The sequence below is a fragment of the Topomyia yanbarensis genome, chromosome 2, assembly GCF_030247195.1.
Source record: "Topomyia yanbarensis strain Yona2022 chromosome 2, ASM3024719v1, whole genome shotgun sequence".
Lineage (NCBI taxonomy): Eukaryota > Metazoa > Arthropoda > Insecta > Diptera > Culicidae > Topomyia > Topomyia yanbarensis.
In genome coordinates this window covers 373,375,532-373,400,944 of record NC_080671.1, presented here as the reverse complement: position 1 = coordinate 373,400,944, position 25,413 = coordinate 373,375,532, and the positions used below count along the sequence as shown (strand labels likewise).

Below are 25,413 nucleotides of genomic sequence, written 5' to 3'. Positions count from 1 at the left end.
CTCGCAGAAAAAAGAAAACAGTCCAAAATACATTTCTCTTTCAAGCATATTGCAAATTGTTGTTGGTTTTATTACCCCCGTGTTAAAACCGGCCTAAAATATTTGGTAAGCTTTTCCCAAACAATGCTGTCATTTATATGACTGTGTTCTGAACTGCGATGCACGACAATGTTAAAAAACAACAAATTCAAGTTAAAGAAAATAAGTAAATTAGACAATATGGTGAATTATTTTTCATTCCGATATACAGGGTGTTTGGTTCATGGTTAAGAATCTCTCGGGGGGTGATAGACTGCCATATTTGGAGAAAAAAATTGTTCTACACATACCATCAAATCTCAACCGTTACAGAGTTATTGAACTTTTAGTGTAAAAAACTTATTTGTCTTAAAATACCTCTAACTTTAAAAGTATACTTTGTATTTTAAATGTTTTAGTTTCATTCGAAAGGTGAGAAAATTTCGCATTGAGTGATGCCCTCACATGTTTCAGTTAATGAGTTTAAATAGCCTTTTCAAAGTAATTTATTGAAAATTAAACAATTTCAGACGATTTTTCGTTCATTTCTTGAAAATCCTAATAGTTAACCTCACCATTTTAATAATTCAGATTGTTAGTCTTGATGAACTGCTTAATTCGTTCTTTGACATGATACACTTATCTTTTCTTATTTTCATGATTTTGGGTTATTCAACTTGGATATTTTTATCTCATTTTCACTAGTACCAGCTCTAATTGAAAAATTATGGCACTTATTGTACTTTTTTTCTTTTTATTCGATAGCCATGAAAATTTTACAGTGAAAAATGCATTAATACCTTTCAGTTAAGTGAATTTAGTATTCTTTTTAAAGTAAATTAGTTTAAAGTTAGTGCTATTATTAGCATTTTCATTAATTTTCTTTAAATAGTAAAAAATAAACATCACCATTATTATCATGGAAATAATGTATCTCAGCAAGTTCTACAGTTCTTTCTTTGACTCCATTCTATTATCTCTTTTGGTTTCGACGCAAAATCGTTTTTATCATATCGTTTCATGTGGAAAAATAACGATTTCGAACCCACTACATTTGTGGCGAGCTCATGCTGTGTTAACTATTAAATAGCAGCAAAATGAAAAGAGCTTTAGACAAAGTGTCAAATAAAAAGTTATAGAAAACATTAAGGGGCATCAAATGAACAATAGTAACGATAAATTTTGTTGATTAATAATTAGAATAATTAAAAAACTCTCCAAAAAACACAAATTTTGAGTTATTTCGTTAGTAAAAAATCATTTAGTACACTTAACTAAAAGATATTTGTACATACTCTGATAGCACATTTTCTCAGCTTTCCAATGAAATCTTGTAAATAACGATATAAAGCATATTTTTTAGATTAGAGTCTTTTAAGCACTTGCAAGTCGGTTACAGGAAAAGTATAGTAATGAAATTACAAAGAAATGAGAAGAGATAGAAATATCACGTCCAAGAACAAATGATAAATCGTGCTAAAACCCAACTTTTGGATAATGGATATTGCTATAATCATACTTCATTATTTCGAGAAAATTAGCAAAAACCTCCTCAAAAACACTAACTTTTAACTACTTTACAGCTAAAAGGTAATTAAAACTAATTACTTAAAAGATATGGGAACACCATTAAATAGGAAATTTTCTCATCTTTCGAATGGAATTGAAATATTTAAAATACAAAGTACACTTTTAAAGTTAGAGGTATTTTAAGACAAATAAGTTTTTTACACAAAAAGTTCAATAACTCTGTAACGGTTGAGATTTGGTGGTATGTGTAGAACAATTTTTTTCTCCAAATATGGCAATCTATCACCCCCCGAGAGATTCTTAACCATGAACCAAACACCCTGTATGATTGCAGTAAAATAGCTTTTCTTCGTCATATGTTTCGTTCCATAGCGTGTGAGAACAATTTTGTCAACTTGTAGCCGATATGTTTCTGAACTTAGAGCTGTAACATGTTGGATAGTTGATAATTCAAGAGTACTTATTCAAAAGGTCCTAAGGGACATTGAGCTCAAACTGAGAAAAACGAGGCTGAAGTTTCATGGACCTAAAACAAATCTCTATTAGAGAACAAATATGTGTTTTGATGGAACAATAATGCCAATATAGTCTAAGGACTATACTCTTTTTTCTTTTTTTTTTCGAGAGTTGTCCTACTGGAGCTGTAGAGCTAGGTTCTCGGAAGGGCTCCCCGTCAGAATCACATACTACAATTTGCAGACGAGACAGGCAATATCTCCCAATAAAACACTGCATTAGGCCAATTGTTGCGGGCCGTGATTCTGAATGTGATATTCATTGTACGGTTCAGGTATGTGCGGACGTAGGGACTCGCGATCGCATGTATCATCGCGAAGGGTTCGAGCATTTGTACGTTAACGTGTTCGATCGCGTGTGCGTTTGTCTGTCGCGTGTGCTAACGTGTATGTAACCTCGCGTATATAAAATCTATTTTATAACCGTGTGCATTTTGCATATTCGCGTGTGTTCTTTGGATAATCGTGCGCGGACCGTGAATCTAATACTTTATATTTGGTGTACGGCTCAGATGCTAAATGAAAGTGAGATCTTCCATATCACGAATTCCCGGCGATGTCGCCGTAGAGCGTGTGGTCTAGTGGATATGAGCTTTATTTTTTTGATTGGTCCAACTGAATGTATGGACCTAAATTACTAGAATGAAGGCTAAAGATTTCCGGACGTGACCGATTCATGATCGCGCGCGTTTGCGGATTCGCGTTCGTAACTTCGTAAGTCCTAAAACGTTCACATAATTACCGGAGTGTTATCAAGTTTGCGCGATAGCGGGCATAGGTGTGCGTAGATGATCGCGAAGGGCTTAAGCGTTCGTATGTTGACGTGTTTGTCGCGTGTGCTCGCGTGTATGTGACTTCGCGTGTATAAATTCGATTTTGAAACCCTGCGGCCATTCATATATTCGCGGACCGTCATTCTGATATTTAGTTTGGTGTACGGATCACATTCTGACAGGGAGTGAGTTATCCCATATCACTAGAGTTCCCGGTCATGTCACCATGGAACGTTTTGTCAAATGGATATGGGAGCAATTTTTTTTAATTCTTCAATTTTATTTATTTTTTTTTAAATTAACATGGACCTAGACTGTTGGTACCGAGGATAGAGACTTCCGGACGATTCCGATTCATGATGGCGCGAACGCGGGAGTTTGTAGATTAACGCTTGAGATCGCGTTGGTAAGTTTATGAGCGCTGAGACGTTAACCTTATCACCGGGGTATAATCATGCTTGCGAGTTGGTGGGCGTAGGTTGTTTAGAAAATCGCGAGGGGTTCTAACGTGATTTTCTAACATATTTGCGTGTGTTGTGTGTTCTTGAATGGTCGCGCGAACCATGAGTCTGATATTAAATTTTCGGTGTGCGGCCAGAATTCTGGCAGAGAGTGGGATCCCTTATATCGATAAGCTTCCCGGTTATGTCGCCATGAGACGTGCCGCCCAATTGGTCCAGCTGAAGGCATGGACCCAGGCTTCTGGGATCAAGGGTAGACCTCCGGACGTGACCGATTCGTAATAGCGCGCGAGGGCATTTTTGTAGGTTCCCGCTTGAGACCGCGTTTGAGAATGTGTGAGTGTTAAGATGTTGGCTATCACCATCTTTGCTGACCCAGCTGAAGGCGAGAGTAGAATGGCAGTATAGGATTCGAAAAGAAGAGATAAAAGACAATATATGAGAGACGCAATAAATAAAACAGGTACAAGATACAGCTAGTTTTTTTATCGAGAGTTGTCCTACTGGAGCTGTAGAGCTAGGTTCTCGGAAGGGCTCCCCGTCAGAATCACATACTACAATTTGCAGACGAGACAGGCAATGTCGCCCAATAAAACACTGCAATAGGCCAATTGTAGCGGGCCGTGATTCTGAATGTGATATTCATTGTACGGTTCAGGCATGTGCGGGCGTAGGGACTCGCGATCGCGTCTATCATTGCGAAGGGCTCGAATATTTGTACGTTAATGTGCTCGATCGCGTGTGCGTTTGTATGTCGCGTGTGCTAACGTGTAACTTCGCGTGCATAAATTCTAATTCATAACCGTGTGCCTTTCGCATATTCGCGTGTGTTCTAGAATGATCGCGCGCGGACCGTGAATCTGATACTTAATTTTTTGTGTACGGTTCAGATTCCAAAAGAAAGTGGGTTCTTACATATCATTAGAGATCCCAATCATGTCGTCGTAGAACGCGTGGTCTAGTGGATATGAGCTTTATTTTTTTTTGATTGGTCCAACTGAATGTATGGACCTAAATTGCTAGAATAAAGGTTAAAGATTTCCGGACGTGACCGCGCATTTGCGGGTTGGCGTTTGAGATCGCGTTTGTAACTTCGTAAGTACTAAAACGTTCACACAATTGCCGCAGTGTTATCAAGTTTACGCGATCGCAGGCATAGGTGTGCGTAGATGATCGCGAAGGGCTTAAGCGTTCGTATGTTGACGTGTTTGTCCCATGTGCTCGCGTGTATGTGACTTCGCGTGTATAAATTCGATTTTGAAACCCTGCGGCGATTTATATATTCCGTCATTCTGATCTTTAGCTTCCGGTGTACGGATCACATTCTGACAGGGAGAGAGTTACCCCATATCACTAGAGTTTCCGGTCATGTCGCCATGGAACGTTTTGTCTAGTGGATATGGTAGTTATTTTTCAATTTTATTATTTTTTTAATAATTAACAAGGACCTAGATTGTTTGTACCGAGGATAGATACTTCCGGACGATCCCGATTCATGATGGCGCGAGCGCGGGAGTTTGTAGGTTGACACTTGAGATCGTGTTGGTAAGTTTATGAGTGCTGAGATTTTCACCTTATCACCGAGGTGTAATCATGTTTGCGAGTTCGTAGGTTGCTTGGAAAATCGCGAGGGGCTCTAACGTTTGTGCGCTGACGTGATTTTGTAACGTGTGTTCTTGAATGGTTGCGCGAACCGTGAGTCTGATATTAAATTTTCAGTGCGCGGTTTGAATTCTGGCAGAGAGTGGGATCGTTTATATCGATAGGGTTCCCGGTCATGTCGCCATGAGACGTGTTGTCTAATAGGTATGGGCGTATTTTCTTAATTGGTCCAGCTGAAGGCATGGACCTAGGCTTCTAGGATCAAGGATAGACTTTCGGACGTGACCGATTCGTAATCGCGTGCACGATGGCATTTTTGTAGGTTCCCGCTGAGACCGCGTTTGAGAATGTGTGAGTGTTAAGACGTTCACTATCACCATCGTTGTTGATTCAGCTGAAGGCGGGTGTAGAATGGTAGTATAGGACTCGAAAAGAAGAAATAAAAGACAATATATGAGAGACGTAATAGATTAGATAGGTACAAGATACAGCTGAAATTATGATCATCACATGAGACATACATTAGTACTTCAAACACTACTAATACTTGAATAGCCAATCACCACACATAGCACATCCTTTCTCAATTATCTATTTGTTACTGGTTGATTGTTGGTTATGAGCTGGTGAATAGAGGAAAGGTATAGAACAGACAAAAGGCTCATATCAGCCCTCCCGGCCTCCTCGACACACCACTATCGAGGCGTATTGTAATCAACATCTTGAAGCGGGCTTCTTATATAAATCAAATCCTCAGTAGTCATAATGTTTGGTGGATTATTAACATGAGAACTAATTAACCTCTAGTAGTAGAACTTGGTGCAAATAAAAACTAAAAAGAGCGAAGGTCCTTATATTTAGATAACTCTATTGAATATATTGTGGCTTGATGATATTTACAATACCGTCAATCCCATCAACCTGCGAGAGGGAGGTACAAGATACAGCTAAAGTTATGATCATAACATGAAAGACATACATTAGTACTTCAAATACTACTAATACTTGAATACCTAACCACCACACATAGCACATCCTTTCTCAATTATCTATTTGTTACTAGTTGATTGTTGATTATGAGCGGGTGAATAGAAGAAAGGTAAAGAACAGAAAAAAGGCTCCTATCAGCCCTCCCGGCCTCCTCGATACACCACTATCGAGGCGTATTGTAATCAACATCTTGAAGCGGGCTTCTTATATAAATAAAATCTTGCGTCATAATGATTGGTGGATTATTGACATAAGAACTAATTAACCTCTAGTAGTAGCACTTGGTGCAAATAGAAACCAAAAAGAGCGAAGGGTCCTTATATTTAGATAATTCTATTTAGCCTATTGTGGCCTGATGATGTTTACAATACCGTCAATCCTCCTGCGAGAGGGATAAAGAAATAGATATTAATAGATAATATAATAGATAAGATAATAGATAACACAGAAATAGATATTACATGCATCTAAACTACTTTTAGGTGTTTGGTGATGTGGTTCACGTGGATTGGATTTCTTCAAAAACTACGTGTTTCAGTTTATTAAGTTGATCTAGTTGAGCATTAACTAGTGGCTGAACAGTATGTTTAAAGAAGGTTCCATGCATAAGAGATTGTCATCTCTGTTTCTGAAAACAGCGAATCCGATTCGTTATAAACGAGTGTTACTCGCCATCTTCACGAGCCAGAGCGACAGAGCGATTTAAGAGATAAAAACACCCACCTTCAGTCTGATCATCTCTTATAGATGGCAGTCCATCGATCCGAATCGAATGACTCGATCACTATGCTCAAGATCAAATGAGTCCCCGAACAACCGAACCAGCATGTTCCCCCATTTGAAAGTAGAAACATCCATATCAGCCGCCCGCCAAAACACTCGATCGAATGATTATTAGTCATGAGATTCAGAGGTCAATGAACCAGCACTCGCTGGGATCTCCCACTCTTATCGACCAAGCAAGAGTACGCGCCCATTAGGCTCATCACCCAAGCCCAGGGGCTAAGGGACCATTCATAAATTACGTAACGCAAAAATTGCCCAAAATTGACTCCCCCCTCCCCCCATGTAACAAATTGTCACAAATTTAGTTATCCCCACCTCCCCTATTACGTAACAAATTCCTTGAAAAAAAATTTTTCTTCGTTGAAAACATGTTACGTAACGATCTAGCTTACTCCTATGACTATGTCACAATATGTAACAACTTCTCGAACCCCCTCCCCCCTAAAAGCGTTACGTAATTTATGAATGGTCCCTAAGGACTATACTCTTTAAGTAAATAATGTTAAAAACATGAAATGTTTAGTCCTAATCTAGTTTTAAGCGCTTTAGAAAATTATAGGACCTTTCACATACGTCTTTTTTTCGGGCCCAAGAATCATGCGACGCTGCACATAAGGCTTTTTTCAGCAAAGGTAGCTCTTACAACGAATATTGAATTTCTTCAAAGTTGTCGACAAAATGAGCACGGAAATACGATATTCTTCATTACTATGGTAAATAGTTGCACTGGATATAAAAGTCTTGCAGAAAAAATTGCGGGAAACTTTAGTTTGTATTAACAAACCATTGGCTGGAAGTGGTTAAAACCAACGAATGGCACTTTAGAATAACTAAGCTTTCCAATTATCATTTAATTATATTATACTTTCTAAATTCAACTTCGAAAATAAGTCGCATGCACAGAAGAAAATAATTTCTTTTATTTTGATGCTTAGGACGTTCTTACTAGGTAGGGGAATTGTGGGAAAAACCGACACTGTGGGTAAAACCGACACTGTGGGTAAAACCGACACCCCACAACTTTTCCTAAAAATCAAATTTTTATTCATTTCATAATGATACAATATTATTAGTACGTTTATGTAGAGCATTTGAAGAAAAATTGGATTTACGTTAGTGCGCCGAATGTCATAAAAATAACAAAACATTCGACAGCAGCGTTCATACTCGTCTGGATGTAAAATTTCGTTGGTAGATTTTAAGGTTTTAACCGAACGAAAGCTTTTCAAATCACCCCATTTTTCAGTACCTATTATTATCGGCCTGTCCTATGATCAACTAGGTGCATTAAAGACGAGTTTGAAAAATTCAATATTTTTAATTGCTTTTATAAAAAAATGTGCGCTGTTGGGGTAAAACCGACACCCTATGGTTAGGGTAAAACCGACACCCTGTTAAGATGGTTGTGTATAGTTGCGATTCATTTCAAAATACTGGGGATCTTTGTGACACTTCAATTAGCCTATTAGAACACTATAGTATTTGCAGAAATACACAGAAATACTTTTATTGTGTTTATTTCTTGTAAGTCTCTTTAAAAATCAAAAATTGGAATTTTTGCTTATCTGATTCTAACGAAGCTTTTGCTATTTCTGCAAAAAGGTCATCAAACCGAATTTCTAGTGTTCTCTTGGTTTGTCATAGACGAATTTTATCACAATGAGACAATGATATTATGTATACTCCAATAGATCGTTGATGATCAGAGTCCGAAAAATCAAATCTGAAAAAGATAGTTTTACTAAGAAGTGTGTGTGTGTGTCACTTATAAGTGAATGAATCCAATTAGCAGAACGTAGAACGCTTGAAAATCTTCTCTTATGAAATAAAATGACACTGGAGGTTGCAATGATGTGCGCAAGGATTATTTCGAAATACTCATATCAATAAATAATCCTATAGCATAAAATACTCTTATTTATAGTACTACGCTTTCGAACTTTCTTCCCCTCACTACATGATGAAGCAATAAAAAGCACATATTTACATCATACATACTCGCACTTTATTAATCACGCTTATATCTCATTTTTAATAAAGATAAAGATTTTAATAAAGTGGAGAGAAAATAAATTAAAGGGGGTGTCGATCTTACCCCTATGGGGTGTCGGTTTTACCCGCAGTGCTTACAAAAAGTCACTTTGTTTTCCAAGTTTTACAACCAATATTTTTTAATGAAATTAATTTTTTCAAGCGCTGAAAAAATTAAGTCTTGTTAAGAATTTTCTGAAGAAGAATTCTGCATAAAAATTATAATTTTATTGGTTTTGTGGCAACTTAGAAAAAGTGTTAAGCTTAAGGTGTCGGTTTTAATCATAATTCCCCTACCTATGTGCAGTGGGAAAAACACAGAATGAAATGAATCTTGCGTCGTCTTTGCATGGCGCCTATGAACAGTTGCAGAGGTTTTGAAATATTTCTCGTATATGTCCTTTGACTTTAAAAGGTCTTCAGTGCAAAATTTCAAAATATGATTATGAAAACTTTGCGACTTTTTATATAATGCTTGTTACTAGGTATAATGAGTCCTGGTTTTCGGTATTCGTTAGCTATGTTGTAATCACATGCTGTGCTGCAAATAACTCAGTTTGTTTACATTTGTCACTAAAGACCATTTTCAGCATTCTTGAATTGGTCGATGATATACAGCATTTTGTAGTGACATAATATTCAATACACAAAACAAAATAAATTGGTAACATATGCATGTTTTCATTCAGTTTGAATACGCGCTCGTCGAGGTGGAGGTGGTTGAACTATCGATTGTAACTGGTGCCATGATAGTTATTTTAAACTTTGATTAAAAAATTGGTTGCAATATTTCAATTTGAATTCAAAATGAATTGTGAATGTCATTCTAGTTGAACACGATACCTGTCGACACGGAGGGGGGGAATATTTATATTCGTTTCAAGTGAATCTTATATCTGTTCAATTATTTCTAGAGTTATATTATATATTTCCTGATTGTACATCGTATTATCATGATTTAATCTGTTCCACAATATTCTGCCACGTCACTCGGTCAGTTGCTGCTTGTCGCCAACCTCTCAGGTGCCCGATACTCGCCAGGTTCTGCTCCACTTGGTCCAGCCACCGAGAACGCTGCGCTCCTCTTTTCTTGTACCTGTCGGGTTGGAGCCGGACTTGGTGGGGTTGTTTTCCGGCATCCTTACAACATGCCCCGCCCACCGTACCCTTCCAGCTTGATTTACTTTCCGGATACTTGGCTCACCATACAGTCGCGCAAGTTCGTGGTTCATCCTTCTCCTCCACACGCCATCCTCCTGCACACCACCGAAGATCGTTCTCAGCACTCTTCTTTCGAAGACTTCGAGTGCTTGCAGATCCTCCTCGAGCATTGTCCACGTTTCGTGCCCGTAGAGAACCACTGGTCTAATCAGTGTGTTGTACATGGCGACTTTCGTGCGGTGGTGAAGCTTCCTGGATCTCAAAGTTTTGTGGAGCCCATAGTAAGCACAACTTCCAGAGATATTACGCCTTCTGATCTCCCGGCTGGTGTTATTGTCCGCAGTCACCAATGAGCCTAGATAGATGAACTCGTCAACCACCTCGAACTCGTCGCCGTCGATCGTAATACTACTGCCCAAGCGTTCCCTATCGCGATCGGTTCCGCCAGCATGCATGTACTTCGTCTTAGGGCCGATTTCTTCACCCTCGCTTAACTTTTAAACCAGGTTCACCAGTACGTTTAAACCTGGCTAAGCGAGGGTGAAGAAAACGGCCCTTAGACACATTAATCTTCAGTCCTACTCGTGCTGCTTCGCGCTTCAGTCGGGTATACAGATCTGCTACCGTCTCCTTGTTTTTACCGATTATGTCCACGTCGTCAGCGAAGCACACGAACTGTCCGGACCTCGTGAAAATCGTGCACCGCATGTTGAACCCCGCACTTCGCATTACACCGTCCAGCGCTATATTGAACAGCAAGCAGAGCAGCCCATCGCATTGTCTTAGTCCCCTGCGTGTTTCAAACGGACCCGAGAGGCCGCCCGAAATTTTGACACAACACCTTACACCATCCATCGTAGCCTTAATCAGTCTTGTCAGCTTCCCAGGGAAGCCGTTCTCGTGCATCATTTTCCATAGCTCCTCACAAGGTCCATATGCGGCTTTAAAGTCGATGAACAGGTGATGTGTCGGGACCTGGTATTCACGGCATTTTTAGAGGATTTGCCGTATAGTAAGGATTTGGTCGTTTGTTAATCTGCCGTTGATGAAACCGGCCTGATAACTCCCGACAAATCCATTTACCAGCGGTGATAGGCGCCGGAACAGAATCTGGGATAGCACTTTGTAAGCAGCATTTGTCACCGTGATCGCTCTGTAGTTTTCACAGTCCAATTTGTCGCCTTCCTTGTATATCGGAGTGATGACCCCTTCCTTCAACTCCTCCGGTAGCTGTTCCCTGTGCCAGACTCTTTCGATTATTCAGTACATGCATTCCGTCAGTTTCACCGGAACCACCTTGAAGAGTCCCGCTCCTAGACCATCCTTACCAGCTGCCTTGTTGTTGTTGAGCGGTTGAATAGCCTCGTTAACCTCATTCATAGTGGGCGCCGGTACATCCCCGTCGGATGCAACACTGACTTAATCGTCCTCCTCGAACGCCCGATTGTCCGCCTGCGCACCATTCAGATCTTCATTGTAGTACTGCCTCCACCTTTCGACCACCTCACGTTCGTCCGTCAAGATGCCACCTTCCTTATCTCTACACATTTCGGCCCGCGGCACAAAACCGTTGCAAGAGTCATTCAGCTTTTTGAAGAACGCCCGCGTTTTCTGAGAGCGATACAGCAGCTCCATCTCCTCTCTCTCAGACTTTTCCAGGCGGCGCTTTTTGTCCTGAAAAAGATGAGTCTGCTGTTTTCGCTTCCGTCGATATGACTCCACGTTATGACGAGTGGCTTTTTTAGAGTTAATCAATATTTTAATCTGACGGGTTAGTATTCTAAATTTATGTCGTATTATATTCTGATTCGCGGCTCAATGTATATTTTGGAAAAGTAGATAAGCAGAGTAGATATATGTACCGGTTCAGAACTATTGAAACATATGCCAACAATCGAAACAAATATATTGATCACCGTTGCGTTCGCGATCAATTTCAAAATATTTTGATTTTCGATGTTTCATGTGAGTTTATTCTTATTGGAACAGTGCATTGTTAAAATTTAAAATCTGATATTTAATCTTAGCTTAGGGTATTCGCGGAGCTAATTTGTAAGCTTTTTTTTATATAACTGCGTTTATTTAGGACCAAATGCGGTAGCTTAACGAGGCCGATAATTCATTTTTTTTAAAGGTACATGGCACGTGTTAGTGGGGGAAGAGATAGCCGTATTTAGGGGCGGCTTGCTCCCTTCTTATGTTAGTAAAGGAAAAAGGTAGCAATTGGGATACATATTATAAAATTTTGTAAATTGACATTGTCGTTGGCTGGTTGGTGATTGTGGCGGATATGCACACTTTATTGTAGTGGTTTCCAGCTTGTAATCGCAGGGGCGAGGGGAGGGTCGATATCTCGGATGATTATTGGCACTCCGATAGATGGATGGTTATCAAGAAGGGTATGCATCGTAGACTCGTGAAGCAATGCCATATTGTAGATACAGGTAGAGGTTGACGAGGTTCTACTGTGAATGAGAGGGGAAAATGTATTAAACTTGGACATCAATAATTTTTAAAAGGATGTAGATAAGAAGAATGTAGGGGTGGTCGTGGCTTGCCAGGACGTCCCGGACTGGCACATAGGGTGATCTACCCGAAGGAAATCTATTAGTTGGGACCTGACAACACAGTACTCTGCGCACAACCAAACAACACGCTCGATGTCGTGATAGCCGTTCTCACAAACACAATGATTGCTGTCAGCAAGCCGTATACGACGGAGATGCGTATCAAACGTGTAATAGTTGGACATGAGCCTTGACATCGTACGAATAAAGTCCCGGTTGATGCCCATTGGTCCATTAAGTTTGCCAACTATCGAGCGTCCTCTGACGAGAGATACTGAAAAATTCATTGAAGCAAATTGGTCTTTCATAAGTGTCGCCTTGGCTGAAGAGTCCGCCTTCTCATTGCCCGCAATAGAACAATGTGACGGGACCCAAACCAAGGTAATCTGGTAAGATTTTTTAGATAAAGTCCCGTATTTTCCCCAGGAAATACGGTGAGTGCTTTCCAGGCATCGCCGCACGGATGGCCTCAATGGAGTTGGGACTGTCCGAAACGATGAAGTAATGGGCTGTGGGCAGGGTTTCAATGATCCCGAGAGTAAATGGCTGCTAATTCTGGACGTAATTTGAAGCAGGATCATTTAGTTTGAATGAGGCAGCAAGATGTGGACCCGTCGAGAATTGATCCGTCAGTGTAGAACATTTTGCCACAGTCGATTTGATGGTATTTATTATAGAAAATATTTGGGACCACTTGTGGGCGAATGTGATCCGGGATTCCACAAATCTCTTCATCATGGATGTGTCGAAAAATACAGTTGGATCAGAAGATTAGCGTTATACGAAGATGAATTGATGTTCTGTGCCATGTAATCGAAGTACAAGGCCATGACTCGGGTCTAAGAATTAAGCTCGACAAGCCTTTCGCAATTTGCAATCACCAATGGGTTCAAAATATCGCATCGAATGAACAATCTATATGAGAGGTCCCAAAATCGATTTTTAGTGGAAGCCCGCCAGCACTTCTAAACTCATCGTATGGGTCGAGTGCATGCAACCCAAGGTAATACGCAAACAGCGATACTGGATTCCCTTTAGTTTGACGAAATGTATGCTCGCAGCGGAGCGAAAGCAGAAACATCCGTACTCCATCGCTGATAGTATCGTTGTTTGGTAGAGCCTGATTAGGTCTCCTGGGTGCCCACCATGTTCCGGTTACTGTTCGGAGAAAGTTGATCCTTTGTTGGCAGTTCTGTTTCAGATACCTAATGTGACATCCCCAGGTACCTTTAGAGTCAAACCAGAACCCGAGATATTTGAATGTTGAAGCCTGAGCAATAGTATTATCCATTACCTGAAGCTGAAGTTTCGTTGGTTCACGCTTCCTAGAAAATACCACTAGCTCAGTTTTTTTCGTAGAGAACTCGATACCCAGTTGGAGAGCCCAAACAGACAAACTGTCCAAGGGATCTTGCAGTGATCCTTGCAAGTCGACGGTTTTAGGACCTATAATAGAGACCACACCGTCATCTGCAAGCTGCCTTAGCGTGCAGGAATTGACAAGATATTCGTTTTAGGTTGAGTTTCTGATTGTAAAATGGGAGCACTTTGGATTTTTGGTGCCCCGGGGAGTGCTGGAAACTCCTTGTTGTATCTCAATTTCCCAAAACCAGGAGGTATTATCTTCGCATTTGTAGCAGCACTTCCAGTTGATGGATTATTTTTATTTTGTACCCTTGTTTGGGACAATCTCATACCCTTAAGTGGAAGTACGGGTGAGTTTGGATTAGGTCTTTTCCTAGTGTTTCCAAGTGGAGCCAAAGAATGCCCCTCGCAAGAGTCGTTAAAGGTGTTATCATCAGTTGCAACAGAACGTATGGGTTTTCGGGGATAAGTGGAACAGCTCTTTTAAGCCTTTCTGCCTGAGAGCGTCTGGAGCGATTTTAGGCGAATCGCTTCAGTTTATCCGCGCGAAGTTTGTACGTTGGGCTTGTCAAAATGTGCATGCGGATTCTCCCCACAGTAAATACACTTCTCAGCGGGCCTACTGCAAGAATCATCCGCATGGTGTTCCCCACATTTGCCGCAGCGTTGCTTGTTGCTACAGTAGGTGGCCGTGTGACCTAGCTGTTTGCAATTGGAACATTTAATGACCCGCGGTACAAACAGACGCACAGGTAGACGAGCTCTTCCCACTTCAATGTAGCTTGGGAGTGCAGATACGGCGAAGGTTACGCGAAATGAGTCTGATGGATAGCAATTCCCATCTTTGATGGACTAGTGTAATTGCTTGCACTCCAAAATCTTAACTGATTGAAGGTTAGGGTCCTTAAAGCAGCCAACCCCATCATTCTTCAGATCATCGACAGTTAGACCCGCATCACTTACCACACCGTCAATCTCCACATCACGAGAAGGAATGTAGACACGATACTCCACCGTAAAGAGGCTATTGCTAACGATATCATTGGCCTGTTTCAAGTCAGTATCGTCTACGCGCAGTTTATCTGTCTGTACCTTTATAATCTCGGTTACGGCCGAGTAACGTTTTGTCAGCTCCCGCGCAGCAGTTATGCTGTTTAGCAGTTTATTTTTGGGCCGAAAGCATACCGCCCAAGGACCAGCGGATCCATCTTGGTAAACCTTGACTCGTTGGGGCTGTGAGACAAATAGGTGTTCCTCTTCCCCAAAAGTTTCATCTTTGGAAGGAGGTCCCTCTCCTTGATCCATTTTGTTGCGGGAGCAACACGCTCGACCGCACTATTTAACTTAAATAAAAATAAAAAAATCAAAAGCGATAAAAAATCGATAAGAAAAGTATAAAACGAAACACTTCACCAGTTTGTTCCTGACGAGCTGGTAGGTGAATTGATCCTTCGTTTGTTTTATCCATCACCCGCGAGACCTTCACGCAGTAGAGAGCTGGTATAGCTGGTATAGCTAAACAAAGCCGTCTTTCAGGTAAGAAAACTGTTTAACACCGCACTACACTGCACTGCCTGACACAATTCTCGCCAAACATTCATAGTTCATAGCAATTAATGAAAGAGAAAACTTTTCTCTTTTGTTTACTACCAATATCTGTGATTAGCGAATAACGGTTTGCCCGGAATTTTCCTTCAAAGAGAATTTTGACAGTTGGCTTTTAAGCCGTAATCATATGTTTATCGAGAATTTAACGTTTATGTTTATACTCCAGCCCTTGCTGGGATAAACACCTTCACCGATATCGCCTAACTCAAGGTAATGTTACAACAAACAACTCGCGTGTGTAGCGAACGAGCGCTCGGTTACGAATGAAGGCTGAATTTTGTTTAGATCTTAAAATTATATCCGAGATTTGAAATCTAAGATTCGTTTAGATCTTGTAAAATTGATCCTAGAAATTGGAAGATACTAGATAAAAAAAACCAGAAGTCAATCGAATCGTGCTCAGGCTTCAAAGCTTCAGGCAAATTTTTCGAGGCTTTGAGTTTGGTCATCCACACAAAATCTAGGGGTATGGTAGAGTTTTCCAATTTTGAAAATCTTCGGGCTCGTAAAAAAAGGAAACCCGAAAATCTCTAGTTAAAATCTGATTTATGATTTTTGTTTTTGACATTACACTACATCAATGTAACCGTTGCTGCATCCATTCAAACTTGCGTGCTATCAGTTGAGCTACATCTCAAAAAAACGCGTGCAAATTTATCCAATTTCTCGCGTAGTTAGGATTAACATTGCACTACCTAGTTGCTTAGAACTCCCAAAAAAATTGTCTTCCATTTGGCGTAATGCTACTTGTCAGCGTGCCGATAGGATTGCAGAGTATTGCTAAGTGGATCTCAATCCGCCCCACGAGACAAATTTTGCATAAATCGAACGGAGTGACAACTGACTGCAAAGTAGACACCGCACTTTGGGAAGAGAACGCAATTTTGCGCCAGCTCGTCTTAGGGAGTTTGATGTCATGAACTTTAGTTTGTCTAATCCTTCGAAACATTTTTTTACCAGAGCGTTTGAGTGATTATTAAAGAAAAATCAAATTTAATCCGCTATTACCTTGTTCCTGTTCTTCTTTTTCGTCTCCTAAGTCCAAAGCGGATCAATCGACTATTAATAAGTGTAATAAAAGATGCTAACAGTATTGCTTGTGGCACTAAAAACTGTGTTCTAACCGCACTGCACACTTAAGGTTGCACAGAGAATGCGCGAAATTCGCAAGCGAAAAAAGCAGTTTTTTTCCACACCCTATGTCAGATCTTCATAAAAATCAATCAGCAGTACTGTAACAACATTCTACATACGCTGATTGATTTTTATGAAGATCTGACATACGGTGCGGAAAAAAACTGCTTTTTTCGCTTGCGAATTTTGCGCATTCTCTGTGCAACCTTAACATTCTTCTATCAAATTCTTCTCATAGACTGCTATCTCTATCACTTGAAATACATGTGTTTTGAAAGCTCGCAGTTTTAAGATCACTCGCACTTTGAAAGTGTGGAGCCCAGGTTAGTGGGAGTGCCCAAAATTGGGTCTTAATCGCTAATGCTTATTTCTCTACAACTGTGCTGTATGTTTCGGTGATCTTTTAAATGAATTTGATAATCCTTGCTCTAGTCTTTACTGGCATTGGTCATCGGCGGTTTTTACACTAAGTTTTATTACAGTTTTGTGTCACAGATTTCCAGTAATTTCGTGGAAATTTAAGATTTCTACAATTTTTTTGAAATTAACTGAAGAGTCACTAAACCTATCTTCTACGTCTACAAAACCTGAATTATGCTGACTGGATACAAACGTGTTGGAACGATTTGCGAACTACGATGGGGTGCCGATGAGGCGGCGTTTGGACCACGGATTGCAGCAATTGTCTGTACAACCACCTATCCTTCGCACAGCGAAAATTGGGTGGATGCGGTGTATTGGGCATGTCGTCAGAATGGCGGACGACAGCCCGGTAAAAATAGTTTTCGAAACTAATCTGTAAGGAGGTGGAGATATGCGCAATGAGTAAGAGGAATCGGTCAAGTTGAAACAGACCTGAGTAGTTTTCGTGTACCGCGACACCGATGACAAACAATCATAAATCGAGTGGATTGGCAAGCAGGTTCTTAATACATAAAAGATTAAAAACGGTTCTTCCATGTGATTACTGAAACAGGCGCCTATGTAACTTTGTTTTTTAAATAATCGTCCATTCAATATTTGACAAGCGCTAACTTTTTTGAGTAAATATATAATAGACATGTACAAAAAATATCAACTCGGTTCGAAAAGGTCAGGCTGCGTGCCTTTTTCGTAAATTTGGTTTATTCGCTAAACTGGAGATCCGTAAAAATGAAGAAGTAGGTACCTCTAAATTTATTTTAGAGATTGATTGATTTATCCGTGATACTAAAAGCTGACCGTTAAAGCTATTTCTCAGGTTAAGAAAGCTCCCAAACGAAGGACAAGAGTAATATAATATCCAACCAATACTAACCTTATCAAAACTCGAAATGTGTACAACTGTTAAAAAATATCCACTTAAATTGAAATCCTTTTCACCGGCACTAACTATTCTTTTGGAACTATTCACCGCAAAAAATATCCTCGGCCTTTCCGCTCTGTTCACTCATATCTCTATACATATTCTCGAACCATGGCAACACTTCCGTCGGGGGTACGAAACTATGCTGATGTACTCTGCTTACTCACACGCTCATTCATGGAGTGGACCCGCGATCGCACCAACACTGCAGCATAAAACGGGATCTCGTGAGAGCAACATTTATGCGCTGCTCGGGTACACACTCTTCGCACCACAGGAGCAGCATAGGCAATCAAACACACGGCACACACAAAAAAAAATTAAGGTGATGTGGTGAGCGACTTTTGCTTCTTATTATTTTTCGCCCCTTCCCTGCAATAAAACGACAACGGCGACGACGACGACCACGAAGAACTTGGCTGGTTTTCAATGGTCGCGACCAAACAAAGGGCCCACTTTTCCGACACAATTTATTACACTTTAGGGACACGTATTCGATTAATACCTATCGAAAATGACTGACGATAATCGTCTGCACTACTCTGTGATACACCTGGTACCGGAAGTGACACTATTTCACGATAGGATTCGACATTAAACTTGTACCACGACGGATCACCAGAAAACGCGACCGACAGCTCTGGCTAGTGGCTGGTTTTGGTTCGTTCGTACCGTTTCTGCTGTCGCTGCTTTTCTCTCTGCACTCATCGCAGCATAGCTCTCAGCGCTAACCAAGATGAACATATCGGAAGGTTGTGAATCTAGAAAACGATGAGTTGTGACTGTTCTAGCTAAGATGCAGACACTGATTGAAATGAGTGAAATGCTCTATTCAATTCTTTGCACTAAAAATGTAAATTTATTAAACAGATTGTAATTTGTAATTATCAAATAAAAGAATTTGAAAAATTGCTGCTTCCATCCGAGCGCTACCTATTTAAAATTTATTGATGTCCATAAGAATACATTACATGGCACTCACTCTCTTTAGGCCTCTTGTTATAGAAGTTCTCAACTATAATGAGTGCTGAAAGTGATGCCAACATAGAGCTTACTGTTTGATTTCAGCTTTTGGCTCACGACACGATACCATAATGAGCCAAATGACCCGAGGTAAAATGTACGCTCATTTCATACATTATTTGAAACCTTTCATTGGACTTAATCAACCTGATTTGGGTCCGTGGATCTATTGTCCCCTTTCTTAAGCGGGCCTTACACGTTCAATATTTTTGTCAATACTAGACAGTATTTACTAAAATAGTGTACGTGTAATGGAAAAAAGTTGTATTGACGATGTACATTTCAAATGGGATTGACGTATTGAAGCAATATCGTCAATGCTCGTATTGACAAAAATATTGAACGTGTAAGAGTCGCTTTATACTTTTAAGCGGAGCCTAGACGTGCAGATATATTGTCAATAAATCGATTATTGATCAATATATTGATCGTGCAAGGGTATCTTGAAAATATTGATCATGTACACATCAAAAGCGGACCCTACACGTGCAGAAATATTGTCAATAAATCGATTATTGATCAATATATTGATCGTGTAAGGGTATTTTGAAAATATTGATCATGTAGAAATCAAATGGGATTGACGTATTGAAGCAGTCTTGACAATATTTTTATTGACAATATTCTTGTCCCGTGTAGGGTCCGCTAAATGGGATTGACGTATTGAATTTTTATTGACAATATTGATCATGTAGAAATCTAATGGGATTGACGTATTGAATTTTTATTGACAATATTCTTGTCCGGTGTAGGGTCCGCTTTACAAAGACATTTTCTCCAAACTCGTTTGAGGAAGGCAATTACATTCTTCGGAATATTTTTGAAGTGTCGACATTGTTAGTTCACTAAGGTTGCATCACTTTTACTGCCATTGTTAGTGCACTAAGGTTGCATCTTGCATCACTTTTACTGCCTAAAAATCGCATTGATCCAAAATGTATGTAGTAGGTATGTAATTAGTCTGTTTCACTCAGAATCCAAACGCTTTATTATGTAGCAGCGCCTCTAGTAGTCAGCCTTGGATTTTTTTCGAAAACGATTTATTTTATCGACCGGAGGTTTGTGATTCCGAAACTGAACGATAAAAAGTGGCAGACGTGGAAAGGGCAGTGCGCGTTGAGAATTTGCTTTCTCGAGAAGATTTGTGGCAGGTTGTTACCGAAGAGATTCTAGGTGTGAAAAACGACAGGTGAAAAAATGTTAACCATAATGCGAAAGCAACTCTAGTAGTGAGATCATTACATGTAGCTGCTACGCACCCCCTAGATTGGCGGTAGAGCAGCTCCATCGGATGCTAGATGAGTTCACTAGAGAGCTGGCCGAACGAAGACCGGTAGTCATCAGAGAAGATTTCAATGCTTGGGCAGTAGCGTGGGAAGCAGACAGACCAACACAAGGGAGTATAGCCTGTTGGAAACTCCACCCAAGCTAGATGTTTTGCTATATGCAATGAGGGCACCAGCACAACTTGCCGCAGAAATGTACTGGGATCCATTATCGACGTTACCTTTTGTAGTTTGTCGTTAGTGACAAATATGAACTAGAGAGTTTGCCAAGACTACACGCATTGTGACCACCTGGCAATCCGGTACAGTTTTATTTATTTATTTATTTCCATTTTTCAGAACCCATGTTGGTCTACATGAAATTTAATGTTGTTGTATGGGAAAAGCCCATTTCAAGGTTCACTTCAGAAGCAGACCTCGAATGCGCGTAAAAACCCATAATCTTTTCGCATGTTTTTCCTACAATAACAATGAACTGACATTACAAATTAACAAAATTACATACAAGGTATACAGCATTTCAATAACATTACAGAAATATTTTCACATAATCTTATAAGCTAAGTCAATCTCCTAAGTCTATTCTTGAAAACATCACTAGAAACATAAAAATCGAAATGGTCATACACACTATTGAAAACATTACACATCGCCCTTATGGGTTCGTTCTGACCGTACTCGGTGCGCTGAAAGTCTAGTCTTAAAAAGTTACGTGGTCTAAGGTTTCTGGGGTACGTTAATGTTGATTTGTGAGAGAATATCTGGGGCATCCATTCGGCCAGTCAATATTTTCCCAACATATATCGCTCTGGATGTATTTCGCCTTTTTGCCAGAGTTTCTATATCGAGCAGACGACAGCGATCAATGTATGGTGGTAGCTCTGTTGGGTTACGCCACGGCAAAGTTCTAAGAGCAAAGCGGAGGAATCTTGCTTGTACTGCTTCAATTCTGTTAGTCCAAATGCTCATATAAGGACACCAAATGGCTGCGGAAGCTTCCAGGACAGACCGAACAGGTGAAAAATACAATGCCCGCAGACAATATGGATCAGTAAACTCGTTGGCGATTCTTATTATGAAGCCAAGGTTTCTATTTCCCTGTGCTATAACGTGAGAGTAATGGTTTCTGAATGTCAGTTGCGAGTCCAGGAGTACACCAAGGTCTCTGATAACTGACACTCTCTCTAGCAATTGGCCGGCGATGTTGTAGCTCCAGAGAATTGGATTTTTTCTGCGCGTGAAAGATATTATAGAGCATTTGGACACACTGAGAGCCAACAAGTTGCGATTACACCAGTTACAGAAAGCATCTAGATGTCGCTGAAGTTCGATGCAGTCCTCTATTGACCGCACAATGAGAAAGAGTTCGAGATCGTCAGCATATATGAGTTTGCACCCTGGGGGTATAACATAGCAGACGTCGTTGAAGAATAAAGAAAAAAGCAACGGTCCGAGATTGCTCCCTTGGGGTACACCCGACAAGTTGATGAAGCTATATGACACGTTACTTCCTAATTTCACAGACAGAGAACGATCTACGAGATATGATTTAAGCCATCCTGTAAAATTTGATGGAGCACCCAGTCGCTCGATCTTTGCCAGAAGAAGAGAGTGGTCTACACGATCGAAGGCAGCTTTAAGATCAGTGTATATAGTGTCTACTTGTGATCCATCTTCGATGTTTTTAATACAGTACGATGTAAATTGGGCTAGATTGGTGGTTGTTGACCTGCCTGCAAAAAAACCATGTTGGTCCTTCGATATGTATGCTTTGGTCTCACGAAAGAGCATATTTCCTACTAGGATCTCAAACAACTTTGATCCAGCGTAGAGCGAGGTTATACCACGATAGTTCGCAACATTTTGCTTATCACCTTTTTTAAAAACGGGAAACATTACTGATTTTTTCCAACACACGGGAAACACTGATTGCGACAGTGATTGGTTGAAGATTAGTCGGAAAGGTGTACACAATGCGCATTATTTCCAATTATAATGTAAAGGATGCTGCGATTCAAACTTTAAACGCGTTTTTCTCGAAATCATTGCACTGTCATTTAGTCCGGTCTGACCTAACACCGACCAAATCTATAAACGTATTAGTCAGAATTATGCCGGACCAAGCAGTAGCAAGAGGCGTTTTCTGGCTAGCGTATCATCTTCGATGCTGAGATACGGAGGCCCTGTCTGGGTTGCGCGGCCGGAGACAAAGCGGAATCGAGTATATAAAGCTGAGTAGTAGGCACAGGCTCATGGATATGCGGGTCGCGGGCGTGTGCAGGACTATCTCACCAGTCTGTCGCTGAAATGATCCCTATCGGCATCATCCTAGTGGAAGCAAACGAATGCTATAAGCGGAATGGGACCAAGGGAATACGGAAAATACTAAGGCTACAAGATTGGGACTCGTTGGAAAAAGGAAGGTGGACACAGACTCATATCACAGACTCTCGACCTGGGTAAATAGGAGGCATGGCGAAGTAACTTTCTATCTGACGCAGTTCCTGTCTGCTCATGGTTGTTTCAAACAGTACCTATACCATCGGTTCGGACGCGCGATATTACCCTTTCGTCCGGAGTGCATTAACGTCGAGGAAGCGCCGGAGCATATGGTGCTCGTCTGTCCTAGAATCGCAGCGGCGCGTGGAGAGGTGCCTTCGCTTAACGTAGAGAATATTGTGTTTGAGATGTGTCGAGACGAGGCCACATGAAATGCCGTCAGCAGAGTAGTGACACTAGGTTTGGTACAGTACCAGGCGAAACTGGAAGTACTCCGGAGTATACAGGGAGAACATTGTTCTGTATTCTCTTCTTCTCGTTTTTCTTCTGGTAAAACATCGGAATAATAAAGAGAAAGTATTTTTTGCTACTGTTTGCTTTAGAGCAGCGCTTCTCAATCTTTTATGTCCCGCGGACCTCTTTATAATCACCAATGGATATTGCGGATCCCCATCGGCTTAACATCCGTTTTGTGTACTATCCAAATATTATTTTCAGTCTGTTACAAAAAGCTCCTTCCAAATAAAATATCTTCGGGGACCTCTGGTAACCACTTTATAGCCCCCTATAGGTCCGCGTACCCCAGGTTAAGAATCGCTGCTCTAGAGTAACTTTCGTGTATTGGAAAAAACCTACTAATACTGCCGCAACTTCAGCTTGCAACACTCACTAGCAAGATATGGGTGAGTGGTTCAAGTCAAGTGTGGCCGTGAAGGGAAGCGAGCCAGGTCTTTTGGCTCCTTCAGATCGGTTCATGTCCCGATGGGATCCAGCGTGGGCGACGGTCGTATGTGGATCGGTTACGCAGCGAGAGTTTGTCAGCAAGCTGGCTCAACATGTACAGAGGGTGACTATGGGCTCAAGGAACGCTGGGAGCTACTGTTCGTCACGTTACTCCGGTCGATATTTCATCGAAAACGGATAAATAAGCAACAAGTTAGCAAACGCGAATTGGTAGCTTCAAGTCAGTGAAAATCCTACGAGGGTTGCTGTGAGTCAAGTTTTTCGGCATCTCCGGATCGGTTCACGTTCGACGTGTTCTAAAGTTGGCGACGGTTCCGGAGTCGATCTGTTACTCAGTAAGCGTTGACTAGCGACCTAACTCAACGTACGCAAGGGGGCCAACTGGCTCAAAGACAGCTGGGAGCTAATGGCAGCAACAATGGTTTAGCGGAGAAACGAGTATTAAGTAGTTTCACTTTGTTTAAAAGTTCTGCGAGGGTGGCTGAGAAGGGATGCGAGTCAAGTTTTTCGGCACCTCCGGATCGGTTCACACCTCGGCGGGTTCCGTCGTAGGATACAGTCCGAGGTTCGACCGGTTACGCAGCGAGGGTTGAGTAGCGTGCTAACTTGACGTACGCAGAGGTTTTTCAAGTATGCAGAGGGACCAACAAACTCAAGGACTAGTGGCAGTAACATTAATTCTGTGGGAGCTCCAGCGCAGCGTTTGATTTCCGGGGATTACAAACTACACCAACACGAAGATACCAGACCCGGCTTGATTCAATTCACCCAAAGTAGCCTTGTGAGTGTGGCCCTTGCGCTCATAATCAAAAATCTGTTCGCGGAATCGCTGCTCCATTGTTGGTCCATTTTGAAGCTTCCCCTCGATCCATTCTAACCGTCACTCAGTCATCGGATAGCTGTCGGGCAAATGGGTTAACTGTCCTCCATAAAAGCCCTGTCTTGTAGCCGAACTCGAAAGACTGCTGCTTGGTTGTTTCCTGCAGTAACTTTCTCTCTTAAAAATACGTTTATTTAGGCCCAAATGCTGTAGCTTAACGAGGCCGATAATTCATTTTTTTTTTTTATATTACATGTCACATGTTAGTGGGGGAAGGGAAAGCCGTATTTAGGGGCGGCTTGCTCCCCTCTTATGTAAGTAAAGGAAAAAGGTAGGAAGTGGGATACATATTGTGTAATTGACATCGTCGTTTGCTGATTGATCATTGTGGCGGATATGCACACTTTGTTGTAGTGTTGTAGTTTCCAGCCTGTAATCGCAGGGGCGAGGGGAGGGTCGATATTTCGGATAATTATTGGCACTCTATATCATCTGCATGTGCGGTATGTCATGATGTTCTGGATAGACGGTTATCAAGAAGAGTGTGCACCGAAGACTCGTGAAGCAATGCCATATTGTAGATACAGGGATAGGTTGGTGAGATTCTACTGTGAATGAGGGTAAAATGTATTAAACTTGGACATCAATGGTTTTCAAAAAGATATAGATAAGAAAAATATAGGGGTGGTCACGGCTTGCCAGGACGTCCCGGACTGGCACATAGGGTGATCTACCTCGGGCCCGAAGGGAATCTATTAGTTGGGACCTGGCAACACAGCACTCTGCGCACAGCCAAACAACATGCTCGATGTCGTGATAGCCGTTCTCACAAATACAATGATTATTTTCAGCAAGCCCTATACGACGGAGATGCGCGTCAAACGAGTAATGGTTGGACATGATCCTTGACATCGTACGAATAAAGTCCCGGTTCACATCCAACCCCTTAAACCAAGCATTCGTTGATACCTTCGGGATAATGGAATGTAGCCACCGTCCCAGATGCCCATTGCTCCATGAGGTTTGCCAACTATCGAGCGTCCTCTGACGAGAGATACTGAAAAATTCGTTGAAGCAAATTGGTCTTTCGTAAGTGTCGCCTTCTAATGCGCCCACCTTGGCTAAAGAGTCCGCCTTCTCATTGCCCGCAATAGA

The 25,413-nt window shown here is 41.1% G+C and overlaps 1 protein-coding gene across 1 annotated transcript in view; it reads right to left on the bottom strand.

The window, feature by feature from the left end:
• Positions 1 to 18,547, bottom strand: part of LOC131684570 (latrophilin Cirl) — an 83,991-nt gene extending 65,444 nt beyond the window's left edge. The window contains exon 1 of the mRNA XM_058967569.1: positions 17,839 to 18,547. The gene's annotated coding sequence lies outside the window, so the exon portion shown is untranslated. The remainder of the gene's footprint in view (positions 1 to 17,838) is intronic.
• Between the last annotated feature and the right edge of the window lie 6,866 nt (positions 18,548 to 25,413).